The sequence below is a fragment of the Tiliqua scincoides genome, chromosome 3 (assembly GCF_035046505.1).
Source record: "Tiliqua scincoides isolate rTilSci1 chromosome 3, rTilSci1.hap2, whole genome shotgun sequence".
NCBI lineage: Eukaryota > Metazoa > Chordata > Lepidosauria > Squamata > Scincidae > Tiliqua > Tiliqua scincoides.
In genome coordinates this window covers 235,822,923-235,836,826 of record NC_089823.1, presented here as the reverse complement: position 1 = coordinate 235,836,826, position 13,904 = coordinate 235,822,923, and the positions used below count along the sequence as shown (strand labels likewise).

At 47.7% G+C, this 13,904-nt stretch overlaps 1 long non-coding RNA gene across 1 annotated transcript; it reads left to right on the top strand.

The window, feature by feature from the left end:
• Positions 1-258: 258 nt before the first annotated feature.
• LOC136644965 (uncharacterized) lies at positions 259-13,904 on the top strand. Its single transcript, XR_010794118.1, has 3 exons — positions 259-507; positions 1,498-1,624; positions 13,830-13,904. It is a non-coding gene; the product is annotated as an uncharacterized lncRNA (long non-coding RNA).

Genomic DNA, 13,904 nt, shown 5'->3' with positions numbered 1-13,904 from the left:
TCAAGGTAAGGGAACGTTTGCCAGACCCCAGCCCCACTTCCTGCCCGCCCGCCCGCCCGTGGGGCCACCCACCGGCCACCCTCCTCGCGCCCAGGAGCAGCAGCGCCGGGAGAGGCGACTCCGGAGCGCGCAGCTCTGAGCGTGGAGGCTCCTGAGGCAGGAGGAGGGCGCGTGTGCGGGGGTGCACCGCCTGCCGGCTTCGCGAGAGAGCCGCGCGCGCGACAGGAACCTCCACTGCGCCTGCGCCTCCTTCTGAAGGGCCAGTGGCGCCGCCCGTGTGCGCGAGGCTGGCGCAGCGCCGGGCCTTTCCTGCAGCCCTCCGTGCAGAAGGCAGGAGTCTCCGAGCTCCCCTCGCGTGCCTGCCGCGCCCCCTCAGAAGGCGGGAGGGGCCCGGCCTTGAGCAGAGGGGCTGCCCATGTCCTTGCTCCTCCGGGAGGAATTCCTTCGTGAGGCGCCTCCCGCAGTGTGTGGAGTCGGGACAGGCGGCTTGCGAGGAGGCAGCAGCAGGTGAACGTCCCTTTCCGCTGCCTTGCTGGAGTCTGACTAGTGCTGGTCTGGTCCGGGGTGGGCCTAGGCAAGCCGAACCACACCCGCCTCCCCCTTGCCTTCCTCTTCCTCCCCACGCAGAGCCTGCTTCTCGGAAAGGGGCGGAGGAGAGGAGGCTGCGAGCGGCCTCTCACGTTCGCTGTGTCCGCTGCTTTGCCAGAAGGCTCCACACCAGGAGGTCAGTCCTCCCACCCCCTTGTGCCAGACGGGCAGCTCTGCCAACGCCGGGGCTGTTTCGTCACGGGATCATTGTCCCTTTCCCTCTGGGTGCCAAGATGAAGGGAAAGGGAGAAGTCTGGCATGCGTCCCTGATTTTGCTGCACAGCTCCTTGAATACAGCAAGCAGCCCTTTTTATCTGCATTTCCTCAGGGGTGGGGGAAGCAGGCCGGGTTTAGAAGTTTCCACCTGCTGTGAGCCAAGCAACTCCCTCAGTTTGTTGATCATCATTCCAGGTTGCTCCCCAAGAAATTCCACCACTGATCCTCCAAACCTGTAACTTTTAGCTTTTCTGCAGCCGTTTAAGAGAGAATTCACAATCTGCTTTAAATTGAGAAACTGTATGATGTTTCCCAAGTGTGTATTCAGCACAAAGGTTCTTTTTTTTGACTTTGAAAGGTATAGAATTAGTTTTATACATTGAAGTACAGATCCCCTATTTGCATAAGTAGCCAGCAAGGAAGAATCCTGCTTTTGTCCTTCAAGATCCTTCAAGATCTGCCTGAAGTTTGAAAGAGTGGAGAAGTTCTGGATGGCGTGAATCTTAGCAGCTCAACGTAGAACGTGAGATAATGGAGGAAGGACTGGTGGGGGGGATTGACAGTCAGGAGGCAGGCTCTAGATGGTTCATGAGGCCCCACACCTGGGAAGGGCACAGAGTACATAAGAATGTTGTTATATGTTGTCAGTCCCATGATGGGCTGTGTGTTGAATTCTTTCCCTCCCTCTGGCAGCTCAAAGGTGAACGCCCTAAGGAGGCTGTTGCAAAAGAAGAAGAGTCCCATCTATGCCAACTGATCCCACAAATACACACCATCTCCTGCAGAGGAAAAGGAAAGGCAGCCCTTGAGTACCAGCCAGGTTGTTCCACCTTGCATGTCATATGCACACTTAGCCACTAGATGGGACACTGAGAAAGGCATGTGGGCTGGTGGGCCAAGGCCCCCTTTCACCACCCAAGTGGCCCAACAGTAATTCCCACCTCCATAACCACTGCTCCCTCCATCCCTCCTTTCAATTTTCTGGGTGGCACCCTTTGGGGATGGGCTCTGACCCCACAGCCACCACCATCTGCCCCCCTACCATGCCTCTAGTTTCAAGAGGAAGGTTATACTTCTGGGATAGGAGATTTGGGGTGCAATCCTAACCCACTTTCCAGCACCAATGTAAGGGCAATGCAGTTCCAAGGTAAGGGAACAGACATGGTTGGCAACCTTCAGTCTCGAAAGACTATGGTATAAGCCTACAGCACCTGGTATTCCCAGGCGGTCTCCCATCCAAGAACTAACCAGGCCTGACCCTCCTTAGCTTCCAAGATCAGACAAGATCAGGGATGTGCAGGGTAACAGTTGCTGCATAAGGGAACAGATGTCCCCTTACTTTGAGGAGGCCTCAGTGAGTGCAGCCCAAGAGCAGAATGCAGCACATGCCCCCCTGTCACAGCTATGCAAGTGCTGGAAAGTTGGTTAGGATCTGGGCCTCGGGATATAAAATCAGCATGGTTACAAAGAAAGGATCACACTATATTTTCCCTAATGCTTTGATTGCTAGTCTTATGTATTTATGTTTATGGATTTAAAGAACGCTAGTCCCACAAGGCACAATAGTATTCAAAATGATACTGAAAGACTTAGGACCGAACCCTATACAACACTCTCATGTCGATGCAGCCACAATGAATACCCCAAGTAAGGGAACATTTATTCCCTTACCTTGAGGAGGCCTCTGCAACTGCCCCCCCTCCAGGATGCAGCACACGCCCCATTTGCACACTGCATTGGCGCAGGAAAGTTGGATAGGCCTGTGCCCATAGGCATTTCATAGGCATCTAGGAAGCTTCCTAGATCAAGAAGGCCTCCTAAGATGCCATTCCAATTTGTAAAGAGGACTGTGACTCCTCCATTCAGACCTGGTTGTAGGCTGAGGTCAAATGATTCATACACACACCCACATGGCAGCATTCCACACCCTGGATGTTGTGGGTGTAGCTCTGCTCTGTCAGGATGATACTTCAGGGTATAGACCTGTTGGAGGAAATTAAAAATAGTTTCCTCTTTGGGGGGGGAAGCAGAGTAGCTTAAGCAGCGGACCCCCTTTTTGGGTGTCACCCCAGGGAACCTCCCTCACCCGGCTGACTGCTAATCAATTTACAAAAGACAAAGAGGCAATGGCTTGTTAAAGTTGCAAAAAAGAAGTTATTTACTTACAGTTCCATTGAGTGTATATTTACAGCATCTGATTAGGATCAGAGGTTCAGCTGACACTTAGAGATAGCAAAGCCCTGGAGCTGCCTCGCCCTGCATGCCTTGTGCTCAAGATGGACTGGGCATCAGAGTCCTGGTGTGCCCATCTTAACAGGTCGGTGGTCAGAGGACAAGAGGAAGTGCTCAGAGGAGAAAGGAAGGATAAAGGGTTAGGGCCGCACCCCACAAGGATCACAGAGAGAACAAGTAGAAAGGTCAGGGTCACTGGGCCATAGCTTGACACCTTCTGGACAGCATCCTGCCCCCACTGGACAGACGAAGTTGCATCAACTCCAGCAAGACCCACATCTACATCCAGTCCACTACTAACTCCAAGTTCAGGATCTCCTTGCTCTTACTTGGCTTGGATGAAAAGGGGAAAGAGAGTTGATGGTTTCAGTTGCATGTTGTCCACAACCCAGATGACTTCAGGCAGTAACTTCAGGTGGATGCAAAATAGCTTGCAGGATAAATATTCTAAAAGCCCCACCCTAACGCAAAGTGACCCTCTCTCTGATGTTGCCCCTTCAGGGTTGCTCCACTAGCAGTATCTTACTGAAGAAACATTATGCACCCTGGATGTTCTGACAGCTTAAGGCTGGCTGCTGTGCCCTGGTGTGGCTTAGGGTTTTCCTCCTTGCCTTGCCGGCTTGGAGGTGTGCAGCCACTTGGCCATGCACATTAGGGGGAACAGTGATGGTGAGCACATGAAGCTTGAGCAGCAGGCAGCAACCTAGCCTGATGTGGCCATGAAGAAGGGGATGAGGTGTATGTAGACCTGATCTTCCCACTCCACGCTGGCGATGGAGCCAAAGGGAGAAACTGTGGGCACCCTGGCACAAGAGCCACACAAATCCCAAGATTTATACATTGCTCATCATATACGGCTTGTCACATACATGACCAACCATTCCAGAACGTCTGTGAGGCCACCGGCACTCCCCCCAGCCCACACTCCCTGCTGCGGCTGACTTGTTGCCCAGCATGGCAATCCCATTGTACTCCATTGCTGGCACAGGCAGTGAAGCCTTGCACCCAGTGTGCCCCGTGCTGAATAGCCAATGGCAGAGCCACCTGCCCAGCCTTGTGGAGTCTCAGTACCACTGCCCTCAACCACGTCCTAGGGAAAAATGTTACCCATTGCTCTGCTACAATTGGACACTGCAAGGAGGAGGATGGCAGTGGACCGCCTCAAGCTCCTGGGCCATAGGTTGCCTACCCCTGGCCTAGACAATGGTTCCTGCCCAGAAAACCATTCACATGGTTGTATTTTCCCCATTCACCTCCAGTGGATGCTGGAGGGACAATCAGCAATGGACAGATAAGCTTTGTTCAGGACTGTAATGAACACAGCCACATTCACATTGTTCTGCCAATTTCATGATAGTTCCTAGCTTCAGATCTTACTGCTGATCAGAAGCAGGAAATCAGGAAATATCCCCATGTCTAACCTAATTTCCTCACCTGTAACTGTAATAAATTAATAAACTAATAAATTAATAATTTAATAAAAAGGAAATCAGGAAATAGGTCAGGCCCTGGATCTTCCCACAGGCAAGGTCAGTGTGTGGACTTCTCCACTGGCAAGGAGGATGCCATGTGGCTATTGTTTTACCGGGACTAGACTCTCTGCACCAGGGAATCTCCTTGCTCCAACCCACATCTCAGCCAAGTTGCTGCTGTGGAGGTGCTGGTGGCAAAGGGAGGGGTGAAGATCCGCATCCCAGCCACCCTAACCAGTGACATCTTACACAGAAACAGGGTTCTCTAGTTGAGTGAAGGGTCCCCATTCAGCAGAGTTGGTAGCAACGGTTGCAGAATTCCAGGAGAATTTGCAAGTCAGACTCCTCTGTCCTTCTCCCAACCCAGCAAGGCAGCTTCAGTTCCCAAACCAGCCCAGGAATGGGAATGATGAGGTTAAAAGTAATCTGCATAATCAAAGGCTACTTGCAGTTGACCTTCTGCTACCTTTGCAAAGTCTTCCCAATTTCAAAGGCAAAAGGTGAATTTAAACTCTAGTTTGAAATGTGCCCAGTCAGTGCATCCAGTGTGGATGTCTTTATTAACTGCTTAATCACAGCCACTTCCAAAGGTGTGGAGAAATTCCTTTACCCTGAAAAGGAACAGTAACTGCAGACTGATCTGCACAGGGACACTTCACCAGGGCGTGGCCTGCCTTGCCCTGATGCCACTGCTGTGTGTGAGCAATAATTGCCCTGGGAGTGTCATCAGAGCTCATCCTAAGTAACTCTTACAATGGTTGGTAAATGGCAGCTTATCTCAGTTTCATATACTTGTGCCCAATGAAATTAATACCTTGCATGCATTAATATTCAATTAATTAATACCTTGGTCTGCCGCTTATGTGCATTAGTTTACTTGTGGGGGTGGAACAAGAACCCACATATGCAGAACTGATTTGGAAAGGAACTCCGTCTTGTAGCCCCATCCTACTAACTCTCAATGGGGGGCTCACTGCATTTTGCAGGGGTGTTTTGAGCTGCGAAGACCTCCTCACGGTAAGGGAATATTTGCTCCCTTGCCCGGGGTAAGATCTCACAGTCCAGTTGGATCGACTCAGACCTGCATCAGCTGTATAGCTGGTGCAAGTCCAAGAGGACCTGGGCCTGGGGATCAAAGCTGTGAAGGGGATAGCATAGCGGTGGTGCCACTGCCACTGATACTGCTCCACTCCCAGTCTTGATCCAGCCCTCCCCTGTTCTCCTCCTCATTCCTCCCCCTCCCTGCCCAGTTCTACCCACCCCCTGCTTGCCTCCCACCCGACCACCCATCCGCCACACAGACTCACTGGATGGGCTGCCGTTGAACTGCTGTGGCTACTTTTGGCCCAGCTGCACAAAACATTCCTGATTCCTTCAGGTCAAGTGCTGAGGCTTTGGCATGTTCCACTGATACAGAAGCCAAGTTTGAGCTTTGAGGAACTGCGTTCACCCCTTGCCACTGACACTGGAAGAATGAGAAGGACCCTCAGATGAATGATGAATCTAAAAGGTTCATGTCATCAAAGATCTCTATCAAAGCATCATAGATATTACCAGGATGCTATCTCTGTGCTTTCAATACATCGATCCAGATTACCCATCTTGTTCCATTGAGGGCCCAACCATTTCCAACTTTCCAGCAATGCAGCCTTGAGGATGCCTCTGTGACTGCCCCCACTGCCCCAGGATGCAGCACACACCCCACTGGCACAGTTGCATCAGTGCTGGAAAGTTGGATAGGATTGGGTCTCAATGGCTTAACGGTTATGCCCAAGTCTAACATATGGTTAGTTAGGATTTGCCAACACTGAGGCTGCAATCCTAACTTCATTTTCCTGAGAGTAAGCCCCATTGAACAAAATAGAGCTTACTTCTGAGTAGATCTGACTAGGATTGTGCTCTGAGTTGATGAAGAGAAATAATTATAGATCTGTTGAATCAAATTGAAGAAAGTTCTTGCTTCCAGGCAACACAGCATCACAGCCTACCAAGTTCAAAAGTAGAACAGGATCAGAAATTTACAAGATACTGTACAACAAGAATACCCCCAAATTATACCAACACCCTGTTACTCACTCAGTGACGACATGACATAACATATCCAGTAACATGAAAAACAGCGTATAGAAGTTTTTCATGGCTTTCTAATTAATTATATTCCATAGCACTGTGTTGCATTTATATTAAAATAAAATAGTATAAATTATCTGTTGCTTTTTTAACCTGGGTTAAAAGAACTAATCTGTATAAAACTGCATCCCTCAAAGTTCACCCCTGAGGTTTGTGCCCTAGGCAGCTTCCTAGTTGGCCTGATGATAGTACCGGCTTCTGTATAGGGGCAATACAGTCTTCTTTTCAATCTCTCAATCTCATTGACTCCTAACATGGAAATTGCTTTGTCACTGCTGTTGTACACTGGGACAGCTGTCTCACTGAGCAATCCACTACAACACCACGATTTCTTTCCTGATCTGTCACCAACAGCTCAGACCATATCAGTGTGTATGCAAAGTTGGAATTTTTTGGCCCCAGTGTGCATTACTCTCCACTTATTGACAGTGAGCCACATTTTCCATTTGCTAGCCCATTCATCAGTATGGAGAGTCCTTTTGGTTTTTACCACTCTGAAGAGTTTGGTGTCCTCTACCAGCTTGGCCACCTCACTGCTTACCCTCAGCTCCAGATCATTTTGTGAACACATAAGTAATATGTTAGAATATATATGGCACTTAAAGAAGTCTGTGCTAGTCCAGGATTGTCTTATGCCTTGGATTTTAAACCCTCTCAATTCTTACAATATCACATACCAGTATTAGCCCTACGTACGATGACAGTACGATGTCATCACATCATCAGTGCGATGTCATCACATCAGTATTAGCCCTACGTATAATGACAGTATTAGCCCTACGTACGAAGAAAACACAGGATGTGGACTCACCCCCCTGCATTACAATCTCTGCGCATGAACTGGAGGTTGTCCATGACTTTGTGTACCTTGGCTCAACTATCTCAGACACTCTTTCTCTCGATACCGAGCTAAACAAACGCATCGGTAAAGCAGCTACCACATTTTCCAGACTCACAAAGAGAGTCTGGTCCAACAAGAAGCTGACAGAACATACCAAGATCCAGGTCTACAGAGCTTGCATCCTGAGTACATTTCTGTACTGCAGCGAGTCATGGACTATTTGCTCACAACAGGAGAGGAAACTGAATGCTTTGCACATGCGCTGCCTCCGATGCATCCTCGGCATCACCTGGCAGGACAAAGTTCCAAACAACACAGTCCTGGAACGAGCTGGAATCTCTAGTATGTATTCACTGCTGAAACAGAGACACCTGCGTTGGCTCGGTCATGTCATGAGAATGGATGATGGCCGGAGCCCAAAGGATCTCCTCTATGGAGAACTCGTGCAAGGAAAGCGCCCTACAGGTAGACCACAGCTGCGATACAAGGACATCTGCAAGAGGGATCTGAAGGCCTTAGGAGTGGACCTCAACAGGTGGGAAACCCTGGCCTCTGAGCGGCCCGCATGGAGGCAGGCTGTGCAACATGGCCTTCCCCAGTTTGAAGAGACACTTGGCCAACAGTCTGAGGCAAAGAGGCAAAGAAGGAAGGCCCATAGCCAGGGAGACAGACCAGGGACAGACTGCACTTGCTCCCGTTGTGGAAGGTATTGTCACTCCCGAATTGGCCTTTTCAGCCACACTAGACGCTGTTCCAGAACCACCATTCAGAGTGCGATACCATAGTCTATCGAGACTGAAGTTTGCCAACAATGAAGATGACATACACAAGTATAATACATACTAGAACAAACACATTCCTAGATCAGCCGGTTATGATGTCAGATAAGATCTATTGTATACTTTATTATAAGCAGTGAACTATATAAGGAGTCAGTAAAAGAAAACAGGGAGTGGTAGCAATACCTCTGACGAAACGAGAAGCTGCTTCAGAAAGAGAATTCAGCCTGCCCAGCTGTGCAGATAAAGGAAGGCAGAGAGAGAGAGAAGAGCCATGGCAATCTGGTGGGAATTGGTATTATTGATCATTACGATTCCGTGGCTGATTCTGCACTTCCTGAAACAACTCTGGGAATCCAGACTGTACCCTCCTGGCCCTCTCCGACTTCCCCTCATTGGAAGTGTGTTGCGGTTTGGGTTCAAGTTTTCTGCTGATACTTTTGCAAAGGTATGTGTCAGTTGAGTAAGAGAAAGAGGGGAGAGTCCTGGTAAAGCATAAGAACAGGTGGTTTCCCTGCCACTTACATTCTGTGAGTGGTCATCTATGGGTACCATATGGTCTGAGTGCACATGAGAGAGGCAGCTTCGCTGAAGCCAGGCTGACCTAGGTCTGCTCAGTATTGGACCTGGGAATTCCATGTATGCTGAGTTCCATGGTTGAAGACAGGTGCAAGATAAAGGTAATAACTAAAAATGTGCATTCTGCACCTGAGCAGAGCACACTTTGGGCACATTCAAGTGCAGAATGTTCACCCCTTGTCTACTCAAGGGATCACTCTCTTTATGAAGAACTCTGATAAGCCTTCCAGAAGAAGCGGTGTCCCTTCACAGAAACATCAAAATGCAAATCCAAACATGAACCTGGTACTTTGCACTGAAGGGGAAGGTGGAGATCTGTGGACAAGGGAGCCAATGTTGGTTTTTTGTCACTGACAGATCATTAGCAAGTGAAGGTGAGACAACTGGGGCTCAGGGGCTGTGCAACAGTGCAGAGAACAAGTTTGGATGGGCTTCTAGGCTGCCCTCAAGTGCTTCTAAGTGACACGGCTGTTTAGTCAAAACCTGTGTTGACCTCTGGATCCATGCCTGTTTAACTAGAGCCACCCAAGGGGCACAGAGATGCGTGATCCAAAGGATTGCTAAAGCCGTCGTGATACTGCTTGTTTCCATAGTCAGTCCTGGATGCCATAGTTCTGCATGCAAAGCATGTGATCTACCACTGAGCGATGTCCAGCACTTCTTCTGGAGAAGAATACGGAGGTTTTAGCGATTCACTGCTTTGTGTTGGAGTGATTACAGATTTGAAAAAGTGGCTTCTTTGTTTTGGAGGCCATTCAAATGCAGGTGCCTTCTGCCACCACCAGCATCTCATTCTCTTAGCTGTGGAGTTCTACTTTGATCAGCCCAGCTTAGACCCTTTTCCTTCTGTTCTCCTCATTGCTACAGCTCTTTGGTTCTCTGTTTCCATGAAATTCAGAACTGGGTTTTGGTTCACTTCCAGCAGGATTGCTGAACAGTGCAGTCCCATTTTGAAGTGCTGGATGAAATGTTTTTGAGAAAGCTCCATATGTGTTTGACCTTTGACAAAGGCCCTATCCCTGGGCAGGAAATAGGGATGTTGGCTTCTCAGGTTTGCCCTGACGCACATCATGCATGTTGTAAAATGTTCATCTTTTCCGGGAGGCAAGTTCTAATACGCATGTCAGGTGCATTTTTTCCCATGAGAATCTGCCTGGTTACAGAGGTGTTCTTGAGATGCCTTTTCCTGTCTGCCTGCTGAGGTGGGAAGTGGCAACCAGGGGACAGGAACAGGGTCTTCTCAGTTGTCACATTCGGAACTTGGAACGCTTTTCTGGCAGCCATGAGGTGATTTTGTCACTGCAAAACTGAAACAGTTTCGACTTAATGCAGGGACTGAAAGAGGAGTGTGCTGAGGCCAGCACACAATGGTGGGCACCCAGGAGGGTAGCTGTAGCATTATTGACCTGGCAGATGCTGCATTCTGGCCAAATCAGAGCAGCGTCAGGGTGGGGCAAGAGAGGAGGTGTGTGCCAACAATGCCGACAAGGACAGGCAGCACCAGGTGTTCTTGACAAAGAGGATTACGTCCCCTATCTGGTTGTTGTCCTGTGATGAAATAGAATTCTTTTCACGGCAACTCCCAAGTCCTTGATAGGACTGGGCTACTGCAGTGGCATCACTGGGGTTCGCATCACCCGGTGCAGGAGGCCAGCGCATCACCCCTATGCTGTGGGCGGGGCAACACCCCAGGTGGTGGGTGTGGTGATCTACCATTGCCCCGCCCCCACTGGTTCTTTTGCTGTACCTTTTGATAGAATAAAGATGTTTCAATGCAGTTTTTTCATTGCATTCTGCATGAAATTACACATTGATTGATACATAACATGATGGTATTAATTTTACAAATTGTGATTTTGGTGATTTTGGTCACTAGTGGTGTCACCTCTCGTGCAGGGTGTCCACTCAGTAACAACTTATTGGAGCAGTTCTCAAACTTTTAGCACTGGAACCCACTTTTTAGAATGACAATCTGACCAGGACCCACCAGAAGTGTCATCATAAAGCAAATTAAAATAAATAATTAAAATAATTAAAGTAAAGTAAAACAAATAATTAAATAAGGGAAGCCAGCCCTGTTCCACCAAGTGAATTTTCTTTGTAGCCTACCTGCAATAACAGCCCCCTCTCCCCCCAAAAAGCAATACCTTTGTAGCCTACCTGCAATAACACCCCCCTCTCCTCCCCAACTGCATCCAACGAACCTGCGTTGGATGCAGCGCAAGCCTCCTGGCTTGTCTGCTCCAGCGCAGCTTTGGATTGCGCCCTATGGCATTTAAAAAATCCAACAAAAAATTACCTGACATCAGTAGTCAAAATACAATTGGTGAAGAACCAGTTACAGAAGTAGATAGTTTTATCTACTTAGGAAACATACATCTTGTAGCCCAGAAGTAATCAGAAGAACTGGCCTAGCAACAGCTACATATGCAAATTAAAGAAATCAGTGAGGAATAATAAGCATCTTTGAAGAACCACAAAAATTAAAGATTTAATCCCAAAATCGTTCCCACTGTACTATATGGCTGTGAGACCAGGACTCTAAAGAAATATGGACAACAGAAAATAGACTTTTTTGCCACCCGCTGTCTACGCAAAATAATGAAAGTTGGTGGCGTCAACAACGAAGAAATGAAGATGTCTGGTTCCAAGCAGATGAGAAAACCTCTTAAGTGCAGGTTTTAAAAAACAGCTTGGGCTGCTTTTGCCTTGACTGCATATGAACAACTCTTGTCTTGTCAAGCAAGCCGATAATGGCAAAAGTGCTGGAAAAATACCAAGAGGAAGACCAGAGAAATGATGGCTTGATAACATTCAAGAGAGCAAAACTTGGTTTACTAACTGATACACAGATGTAAAAATTGCTTGCGATGGCTTATTATCATTGAGGACACTGCTACATTATTTGAATGGGAATTGTTTTGTAACATGTCTATCGACAACACGCACGAACACACACACTCAGAAAGAGAGAGAGAGAGAGAGAGAGAGACGCTTTTCATGACACATAAGGACTTGAGTCACACATGACCAAAACTTGAGGTTTTACTCTAAAAATAAAATGACTCAAACTTGAGTCAAGGCTTGCTTTTTTGTGTATTTTTTTCCATTTTTCCAAAAAGACTTGGACTTGAGTCAAAATTACTCAAAAGTTGGCTTTGGACAAGTCATGACGCGTGGGCGACTCGAGTCAAGTGGGCGGAGACTCAGGACTTGACTTGAGACTTGGCACTGTGGTTCCAGCACATCCCTGCTTGTGCCATTGTGGACAAGGGGCCTACCCCTTGTTCCACCAACCCAATTTCAGTTCAGAAATGAAAATAATTGGAGAAAATCAGGAACAGTAAATTTATTGGAGGGGGGAATTAGTTGGAGGAGTATGCATTTAGAGCAGTGTTCTTCAAACTGTGGGTCGGGACCCACTAGGTGGGTCGCAAGCCAATTTCAGGTGGGTCCCCATTCATTTCAATATTTTATTTTTAATATATTAGACTAGATGCTACCATGTACCACGGTATGTGACTGCATTTGGGGAAATGTTACAGACCTGTACTTCTAACAAGCTCCTATGTATATTGTTTTAACAATGATTGTTGCAATGACTTTGGGAAGCACACAAGGCTTACAGCCTTGTTGCTTGATGTGGCGCAAGGAGCAGAAGCAAACAAGGAAGAGACGGCAGACAGATTTCAAAGGATAGATGCAGGGAAGAGGCCGGAAGCTGGAAAAAGCTCTTTGCCCAGCCTCCTCCAAGCCTTTTTATTGACTCTCTGGCTCATGAAGCAATACAGTGCAATACTGAGGGTTATTAAAGGTTAAAGATAACGCTAGCTGGCAACAACACATTTCTAGGTCTGACCGCTTCCTATTTTATCTTGTTGTTTACAGCACTGGGCTTTGACACTCAGATAGTATCAAGGCCAGCAGAGTTTACTCTGCACAGAAGCAGATGTGTCTGCTAGATTGCCAAATATGCTAAAGCATTTCAAAGCCCAGTGCTTCTGCTCTACTACAAATGATATTAAATAGGACATCCTCCTGGGTAAGTGTGGGTGGGATTGCAGCCTAGAATTGTGAAAAATTTTCCTGCTTGATGATGTCACTTCCAGTCATGACATCATTTCTGGTGGGTTCCGACAGATTCTAAAAAGTGGCTTCTGGTGCTAAATGTGTGAGAACCACTGATTTAGAGCAGGGGTCTCCAAGCCCCAGCCCAGGGGCCAGATGCGGCCTGCAACAAGCTTCTATCTGGCCCGCAGCCAGCCTCTTGTCCCCTGAAAGCCTCTGGCCCACTCAACTGTACATGACCAAGCTGTATTCTGGTTGTGTCTGGAGGGTGTTCTAAGGGCCAGAGAGGTTGAATGAATGAGCCCATTCATTCATTTATTTACTCATCTAAGTTCCATCTCTAATTTATTTATTTAAATTTTATATATAAATTTTTTTTCTGGTCCTCAACACCACGCCAGATATTTGATGCAGCCCTCTGGTCAAAAAGTTTGGAGACCCCTGATTTAGAGGATCTTTGTGATAAGTTATTTGGGGGCAATCAATTGAAGAGGAATGAATTTAGCCTAATGATTGAGACTGCAATCCTATCCACTCTTTCCTGGGAGTCAGCCCCATTGACTCTAATGGGACTTACTTCTGAGTGATATGCATAGGATTGGGCTCTAATTTGTTTGCCTGCTGGTCACCAAAGAGCTGAAACTGTGAAGGGCCTCTGGGAGTGATTGGCTGCACTGTTCTGATCTTTGGAAGGGCAAGGTAGGTTTAGTAGACAGGGCAGGATAAAAGAAGGGAGCCAATAAAAGGAAGAGGAATGTCCTTGGAATTGGAGAAGGAAGGGAAAATCCAAGTGAAGAATGAGCATAGAAGAGAGGAACAGCCAGTAATGGCCAGAAGCTGCGCAGATAAGGAGGGCTGATGTTCTTGAAATCATCTTGCTTGTTTGAATATGAATCTTTTTTCTCTGCTTTGGTCCAAATGCAGCTAGCGAAGCAGTATGGAAACATTTACACGATATGGATTGGGCGTATTCCCACGGTAGTCCTTTCTGGATTCCAG